The sequence below is a fragment of the Tripterygium wilfordii genome, chromosome 12 (assembly GCF_013401445.1).
Source record: "Tripterygium wilfordii isolate XIE 37 chromosome 12, ASM1340144v1, whole genome shotgun sequence".
Taxonomy (NCBI): Eukaryota; Viridiplantae; Streptophyta; class Magnoliopsida; order Celastrales; family Celastraceae; genus Tripterygium; species Tripterygium wilfordii.
Genome location: NC_052243.1, coordinates 5,014,106 through 5,023,089, shown reverse-complemented (window position 1 = coordinate 5,023,089; position 8,984 = coordinate 5,014,106).

Sequence of the window (8,984 nt, the reverse complement as noted above, 5' to 3'; positions counted from 1 at the left end):
GACCATCTGTAAACCAAGCATATGCGGGGCCGCTAGCCCGCTAGAGTAGTGACTAGCGAGACGCCGAGAGCAATTCTAATGGTATTTTTTTTTGTCGAGGGCAACAAAATGTATTGGGATTATTGGTGAATGAGCGCGTCACATGGGTGGGTGTTTATATTTGAATATGAAACTTTAAACTAACCTTTTAATAATTTCACATTGTTAGTTTACATTACAAATTGTTGATCCAAATTTTAATTTTGAACTTTAAAATGCTTAGCGTTGTTTTAAAAAAAAAATTAATTTAGTGATTTTAAATGCGCTTTTGTGTGAAGATATATTCGAAAGGAATATCACCTTGGCAGTTTTAGCTCCAGTGACTTGCAATTTTTTAAAAAAGTAATAAAATCACATGCAATTAAATATGAGATTTGTTTAGAAATAGTATTCTTGTATATTTTTATTAGGCATATAACACCCAATTGTTATTTTTTAGCAAAATTGCATCTTGTCGTTGTTTAGAACATCTTTTTTAATGAAGCTTCAAAACTGTTGCTCAAAAGCTGATACTCTCAGTTGTGGGTTTGTTTATAATTGTTTTAATTAGTTTCCAAAAACAAACACATATATACATACTTTTGTATATATAACATGGGTCCCACCGCGGACTCACATAAGATCATAGTTTTCAAAACCCTATCATACCATCTGTTCAACCAAAAAAATCGTGAACCGACAGCCATCACGTTTTTTTTCTCAAATCATATCGCATAAGCAGTTAAGCCGTGTAACTCGAGGTTGAACCCATAGTTAACAAGAAAATCGTGAAACGATGGTTTACAAGAAAACCAACATGTTCAGCAAATAGCTTCTCCTTTCAAAGCAAGCCTCGACTTTGACGACACCACAGCCTTCAGCTTCGCTAATAACAGCTAACCTATTCAAAATTAAACTGGATAAGTTTATTGAGAGAAACAAGGGTAGGTGAGTCACATCTTTGTCTTTGAATCCTTGGCCAGGGACGAACCATACTAGCTGCTGTAAACAGTGAGAGAACCAGTTCACGAAAACTTGTCCGGATGCTTACAATGATAAAGGTAGACTTCACTTATGTCTCCAAAAATAGATCCGGGAATAAGAGTGTCACGCCCCGATCCGCGGAGCATGAAGTCAAGGACAAATATACAAAAATCACATGCATCTCATGTGTTACGTCCCAAACCAGCATAAACTTTATCAAAAATTTCGGCAACATCTCCCCCATAAATTGAGGAAACCCACCTGTAATCAGAACACAACAAATAAACACTTCTATTATATTTAAATCCACTGACCCTCAGGGTCCACCATTAATTACAAATTTCATCATCAGCATCAACCATCCAAAAATCACAGAATACCACTCTCGATCATCGATATATCATACATATCCAACCATACACATAATTCTTCATACTACAACTAGCACACACAAACGTGACAATGCAAAACAACACGTCATGCATATATAGTCATATCTATGCACATTCACCACCAAAACATAACCATACATATATATATATAAGAATCACACACATGTGCCACGTAGACACACAAAATAAATTAATGTCCAGGCGCCCTCCTCATACTGATCCGGAGCCTGAAAGCTAGATCAGGCCTCACATGTGGGAAAGGAAAATGGATAGGGTGAGCAGAAGACTCAGTAGAGATAAATAATATAACACAAGGAATAATTGTATGGCTGAAAATTTATAACGAATAATCAATGCAACAATATGCAGTGCAAAGCTAATGCACCCGATCAACCCAACCGAACCTCCATATCCTCCACCAATGACACCCAAGCAGCTGGATCAGATTCCTGCCCTGCGACGATAAGCCGACGAGAATCCACCGCACTACTTCTCTCTCTAGCATCCAATCAATACCACAATCGTGTAACCATTAATCTCAAACCACTAGAGAGAAGGTTGGTACACATGTGATCGCAACCACTCACTGCTGGCCCCACAATGATATCTCAGTCTGTCATGCCTAGCCTAGCATCACATACTAGCAAGCATGCAGTGACAAATTCCGTTACGGGAATCCTCTGGCCTAGGACCATCACAAGGCTCCTAACCATCATCCACGCATGTGCCCAAATCATCCAACACCTAACGTGAGCCCGAGTCCATCCTCGGGTCTCACCATGCTTCTAATGTAAATTCTTAAAAATCGAGTCATTCAAGCAATATACATATACAAAAACACACATTCATCATTATGCATAAAGAATCACACAATGCCCGATTTATGATCAAGCATTTCAAGCGTTATATATATTTAACAAATTAAATCACCAATAACATTGTCATTGATAATAATACAATGAAATAATGGTAAGCCTTCAAGGCTTGTTTCCCCTCGAAAAGAATCGAGACGGAAACCAAAACTTACCATTCAAGCAAATCCATGGCTTGAAAGTGTTTCGAAATAAAAAGGGTAAGAAATCCCTACCTTGGAGTGGACTCGCAATCTCACAAATGAAGCAACGCACCCTTCATGCCAATTTACTAACCTATTCATTAAAATAAGTTCCATTAAGCTTCCATATTCACCAGCCCATTTAAGTTCGACATTCCATACTACACAATATCCCCATTTCCACTAAATTCATATTCTACCTTAATTCTCTAAGATTAAACAATTAAAATCATATCACAATATTATTTTTCATCCTAACCCAACCTTAATTAAAACAATTTGAGTCAATAACCCTTACCTTGAAGCTTGGTAATTCCACCAAATCAAGATGACGAAGGCTTCTCTTGAATTGGTTCAAAAACCTAACTTGAACCTAAAAATATAAGAAGATTAGAACCAAATTTGAAGTTATTAAACAAATAAACTCTCATTGAGCCAAAAACCTCAAAACTCATTTAACTCTCGAACCCTAAAACCAAAACTTTATCTCAATCCAACTATTTTCTTGTAGAAAATTAAAGTGTGGGTGTAATTTCAACTTTGGAGCACCCTTGGCTGGCCGAAAACTAGCTAGAGTCTAGCCGGAATAGAGCCACTGTCGTGTGTGGTTTGAGGAGAAGACAAAACCAAGCTTTTTGTCCCCTTTTTTTTAACTTATGTTACTCAGGTGAAGGAATCTACGCCTTCACCCTTTTTTTTCAAACAATTTTTTTTTAACAATACTTTAACTTCTTTATTTATTTATATATATATTTTAAATATTACATTTAGGCGATTGGACCAGTCGAGAGACTGGCCTTCTTCAGGAACCGAATATGCCCCACACCTTTCAAACTCTTGACCTCCTTTAGCATACTTATTTTTTTCTTCCATTGGCTGTTCAAGTAGTCTCGTGCTTTCTTCTCTCCGGATTCATTAAACCACTTAGGAAGGACTGCTAGCAACGGATCTTCCCTTCCCTGAGAAAAAATGGATCATCTGAAATTATAGGGTGAAGAGCTAAGATTGTCAAGTGGTTCTAGTGATAAGGTAAATATATCAATCTTATTTTTTTAATAATTATTTTGATTAATCGCATATATTAATATGAATTTGTATTGTTTGCAGGATGATATTAATATAAATGAAATAAAACAAGAAGAAGAAACCGATCTTGTAAATGAAGATCAAGAAGACATTGAAGTGAATGTTACAAATGAATTTTCCATTGATATGATGTGCTAAATAACTAAATTAATACACGCTATAAATTATTGTTACAATGTGCATATTAGAATAGGAACTATTTTTTGGTGACCGCGTGTGATATGATACATACTAATATTAACTCATTAGTAAAGTCCACCATAACACTTTGGATCAATTGAGTATACGGGGGCCTGTGGGTCATTAACTTATTGGATCATGTGGTACATATTAGAGTCAAAGAATTTGGTGAAGCCACGAAACATCTTATACACGTTAAGGAACAGGGATCCAAACAACGTGTCCACCATTAAAATTATATACAATGCACGCCAGAATTTTCGAACTACAGAGAAAGCTGGTAAATCCCAAATACAACAACTCATGTCATTCCTACACCAGTACAAGTACGTTTTCTATAATAGAAGCAATGCTCAGACTAATGAGCTTGAAGAATTATTCTTTGTACATCCAAGTTTGTTAGAACTATTGCGTGCATTTCCACATGTGTTACTGATGGATGCTACATATAAAACTAACAGGTTCATAATGCCTCTATTTGAGATTATGGGCGTGACTTTAATGAAGATGACATTTTTCATAGGATTTGTTTTCTTGCAATCAGAAAAGGAGGACAATTATACTTGGGTACTGAATTGTTTGCATCAATAATGGATGAATAAACTTTTCCAAGAATTATTGTCACTGATAGAGATTTGGCATTGATGAGGTCATTTGCCCAGGTATTTCCCGAGTCGATGAAACTGCTTTGTAGATGGCACATCGACAAAGTTGTTATAGCCCACTGTAAAAAATCATTTCGAGACAAGGAATCTTGGGATTCATTCTACTCCATGTGCACACATTAATGGAATCAGAAACCGAGAATGCGTATATGTACAATTTATCTGCTCTTGAGATAATTTTACAAAATTACTCCAAAGTCATGAATTATATTAAAGATGTATGATTGACGCCATATAAGGAGATGTTTATATCCGCCTGGACAGACACCTATATGCATTTCGGCAACCTGACCACTAACATGCATTCGAAGTTGAAACAATACTTGGGCACACCTCAATCAAACTTGGAGTCAGTAGTGTCGTCTGTTCATCAATTCATCTAAGGTCAGTTCACAGCAATAAAAGCTAGTTTGGAGAAAAGCAAAAATATTCTCCAACATCGATTCAAAATAGGCCTATTCCAAGAATTACGGGGTTTTGTCTCAGTGGATGCGTTGAATCTGATTTGGTTGGAGTTTGAATGGTCCAAAGTTGTTAGAGAAGGCATCTACTCTTGCAAATGTAAACTTCGTACGAGTAACGGATTGCCATGTGCGCACGAGCTTGCAATATACACGAATGAAGATCGTCCTATACCATTTGCTTGCATTGATAAGTTTTTTAAAAAACTTGACTTATTGCCAAGTGTTTCACCAGTTAATGATGATATTGATTGTAGTGTCGAGCTAAAAATGTTCACATAATAGTTTAAGTGTCAATCAAGCCCTGGTAAAGTCAGTCTACCAAGGAAGTTGTGGGAGATAATTAATCCATCAATAACTGCTCTTCTTGAGCCAGTTGTTAAGACATATTCGTGGACGCCCCTCCTCATAAAAGAAAGTAGACAAATCAACTCATTGTAATCAGTACGTATTCAATTTTGTTCAGCATAATTTTAATCATTCTCAAGATCCACGTAGACATAATTTTTCATTAGTTCACCCCTCCTCAAAGAAGAAAGTAGACAGATGTACTAGTGGCGATGCGTCTGCATTGGAGTTCGTTCAACAAGAAGATTTTTGTTATTCTCAGGAACCAGGTAGACACAGTTGTTCATCTCTTTAGAACACTCCATCACTTCCTACTCAAAGGATTTCAAGATCGAGGTCAACTGCCCATAAGCATGTATATCATAGTCAGTCCCCACCTATATTGCATCCTTACATTAAGTTCGTAAAAGATGTAACAGCTAATGAAAATTGTGGTTTTCGGACTATTGCTGGATTACTTGGTTTTGGAAAGGATGCATGGGTAAACATCCGACAAAACATGATTGACGAGTTGAGAACATTTTGGGTAGAGTATGTTGAACTATTTGGTGGTTATGATCGGGCATGTTCCATTTACAACTCAATAAACTTCTGAGAATCAAATAGACCAACACCACTTCAAAATTGGATGACAATGCCAGACATGGGTCACTTGATTGCTTCAAGGTACAATGTCATATTACATCTTCTTAGGTCTAAACAGTGCTTGACAATAATCACTTTGTCCAAGTTGCCTTCACTAACGGTTACCCGATGCTTCCCATTATGATTCAAAGGTTTAGATACATGTACGATTGTGCAGCTGCATGGGTTATGCCGTACACAGAACACCTAGAAACATTTATTAAGTGTAGACGTTCTATATTTCTTCCTGAAATCACGGTGTTGTAGTTTACATAATTTGTTTGAGTATCGAGATGTTGTTTGTCTATATTTTAATTGAAATCACGGTGTTGTAATATATCTATTGTTGTGAATAATTGAGATTTAGAGGGTAAAAAGAGTCGACAAAACCAGTAACGCCAAAAGAAAAATCCAAATAATCACGTGTACGAATATAAAAGGACATTGGAATACTGTGATAATTGCTTACCCGTGACAAATATTGTTTGTAACGCCCAGACTCAGAATGTGTTACTTTTGGTACCATCTTAATCAATATATTAATTAATTTAATCATTAAATCATCGAAAATTTCGACAGCACCTCCCCCTACTACGGAGAATGCCAACCTGGAGTCAATGCGCAACAAATGTCACAAATACATCCTCAACCCTAGGCTGGGCCTCACGCCACCTAAACAATACATCAATAATCACATAAAATCCACACACAAGACCATATAGTTGATACCACCAACGCAAGGGAGTAACCCTGCAAGTACAATCAAAATTAGGACAAATGGTCCACAACCCGATACAGGAGTCCCGATCACGCGGAGCACCCTCCCAACCGTCCAACCATCTATTGACTTGGTGTATCAATTAACATATCTCAAACATGGAGGTTCGAATACAACAAATACTAATATCATAATCAATTACTCAAACCATCTAGATTCCAATATTCTCTAGGGGCCTATCCATGTCACGCACTCTCCTCCTAATCCACAACCCAAGTACCAGAACTAGACTCACCTACGAGGAAGGAATAAGAAAAGAAAGGATGAGTGAAAAGCCCAGTAGAGAATAATAAATGATGAATAATCAATATCAATGCTGGAATATCAATGAAAGGCACATATGCAACAATATGACAGCTAACATCATGAACAACAATACACAAATAGATAACAACACCATATGGGATCCTGATCCGGCCCACCGGTTATCCCTGTATTCAACGGGATCTTAAACAGCCCAGCAGCAAACCTCATGGTGTTCTAAGCACATATGGAATCCTGATCCAGCCCATCGACGTTCCTGTACTCATCAGAACCCTGAACAGCCCAACGACATTCCACATATGGAATCCTGTTCCAGCCCATTGGCATTCATAGAGTCATCAAAACACTGAACAGCCCAAAGACAATCCACGTGGCATTCAAGCACATTTAACATCAAACAAACATTGGAGATGTATGGGTCCATACCCGACATCTACCATGCAACTACAATGCATGTTCAACATGGCTATGCAATAAGGTATACATAGAACCTACATATATATACTACTACATGATGCATGTTCAAGAATAATTCATTCTCAATAGAAGATTGAACGAGTAGGGTATGCAATATAACTCAAGTCATACAGCAAAAAAATCACAAAGTGGGGTTGCTCTCCCTTAGGTGTAATTAAGGCGAGAACGAAATTATAATGAACAATGGGAAAAGATACACGTTCATAATAGGAGGACATATTTAAAGGAAATAGCAGAGGGGTGAAATTTCCCTACTTCGCACTCTAAAAATTAGCTATGTAAATCAATACTCAACCTTGAATTCTCCAACCTCAATCAACCTATTATTCGGTAAGCCCATCCTCCAAATCAATGTACAAACAACTTTAATTTCACATATCTAACACAAATTAACCCAATAAATCAAGAAACCATTACCTTCTCTTACCCAAAACTTTCCAAGTTCTTGAACTTCACCTACTGAAGCTTGCTACTCCAATCAACAATAGAATCTAGAAATACAATCATAAATAAGTCTAAATCAACCTATTAAATCACTAATTTCATCTAATTTAAAGAAATTCCCCCAAATCTACAAAACCCATAAACCCTAGAATCCCAAATCACTCAATTTCTAAATACTAGCTTTTAGGTTTAAAGAGACTTACCAAGGTTGTAGAAACAAGTAAAAGGAAGGGATTCAAGCTTCCTTTAGGCCTCAAATGATGTAGGAACTCATGGATTTACATTTGGGTTCAAACCTTGAAAATTGGAACAAAAGATGGGTTGAAGAATATGAAATCTAGAGAGAGAATCCATAACCCAACTTGAAATAACTTGAAAGAGAATAATCTTACCTTGGTTGATGATCTTGGGTGATGGAAATGAGAGATTTTTGAGAGAAAATGGAGTTTAGGATTTGTTTAGGTCGGGTGTTTTTGAGAAGAATCGTGAAAATGGGTGTTTTAAAATCAGTAAAATACGCTTTTGGCCACTGACATATAGCCCCTGTTACAACTCAGTCCCTTGCGTTTCATTTGTTTCACTTTAACCACTCATTTTACACCAGTGTTTCACAGGCAGAATTTCTATATAACCGGGCAGTCAAACTGCTGACATATCACAAAAGTCAGACTAACCGTTTTTTAACCAACTTTTACATAGGTGGATATTTATTTTATAAATTGTTTAAAGAAAATCCAGATGACACATTAAGAAATTGACATTTGGAATAGCAATTAAAACTATCAGAATTTATCAACAATGTAACAAAAAAACCCCTGACAAAATGAATATGTAGCATAATGGTCCAAAATAACTGGGGTGATCATACCTTAATTTGAGTACACATTCCATGAGTATTTCAGTACAAATAAAAAAGAGCCCCAAAACAACTTAAACATATTAGGAAATATATTAAAACAGGAACAAACACATTCAAGCTTTCTTAGTAGTGCGACCACAGATTCTTGTGTGGAATAAGCATGGTTGTATATCTTGAAGATGAGGTGGCAGCTTGTAAGGTCTCTGTGGTGGTTGCTCTCTTGACAACCATTTTTGATCTAGTTTGAGCACTACCACCACCAGTAACATTCCTCCTTTGTGTAGCATCACCAATGGAGGTTACTCCAGAATGAACAGCAGAGGGACCAACAGAATCACCAGCACATGCTC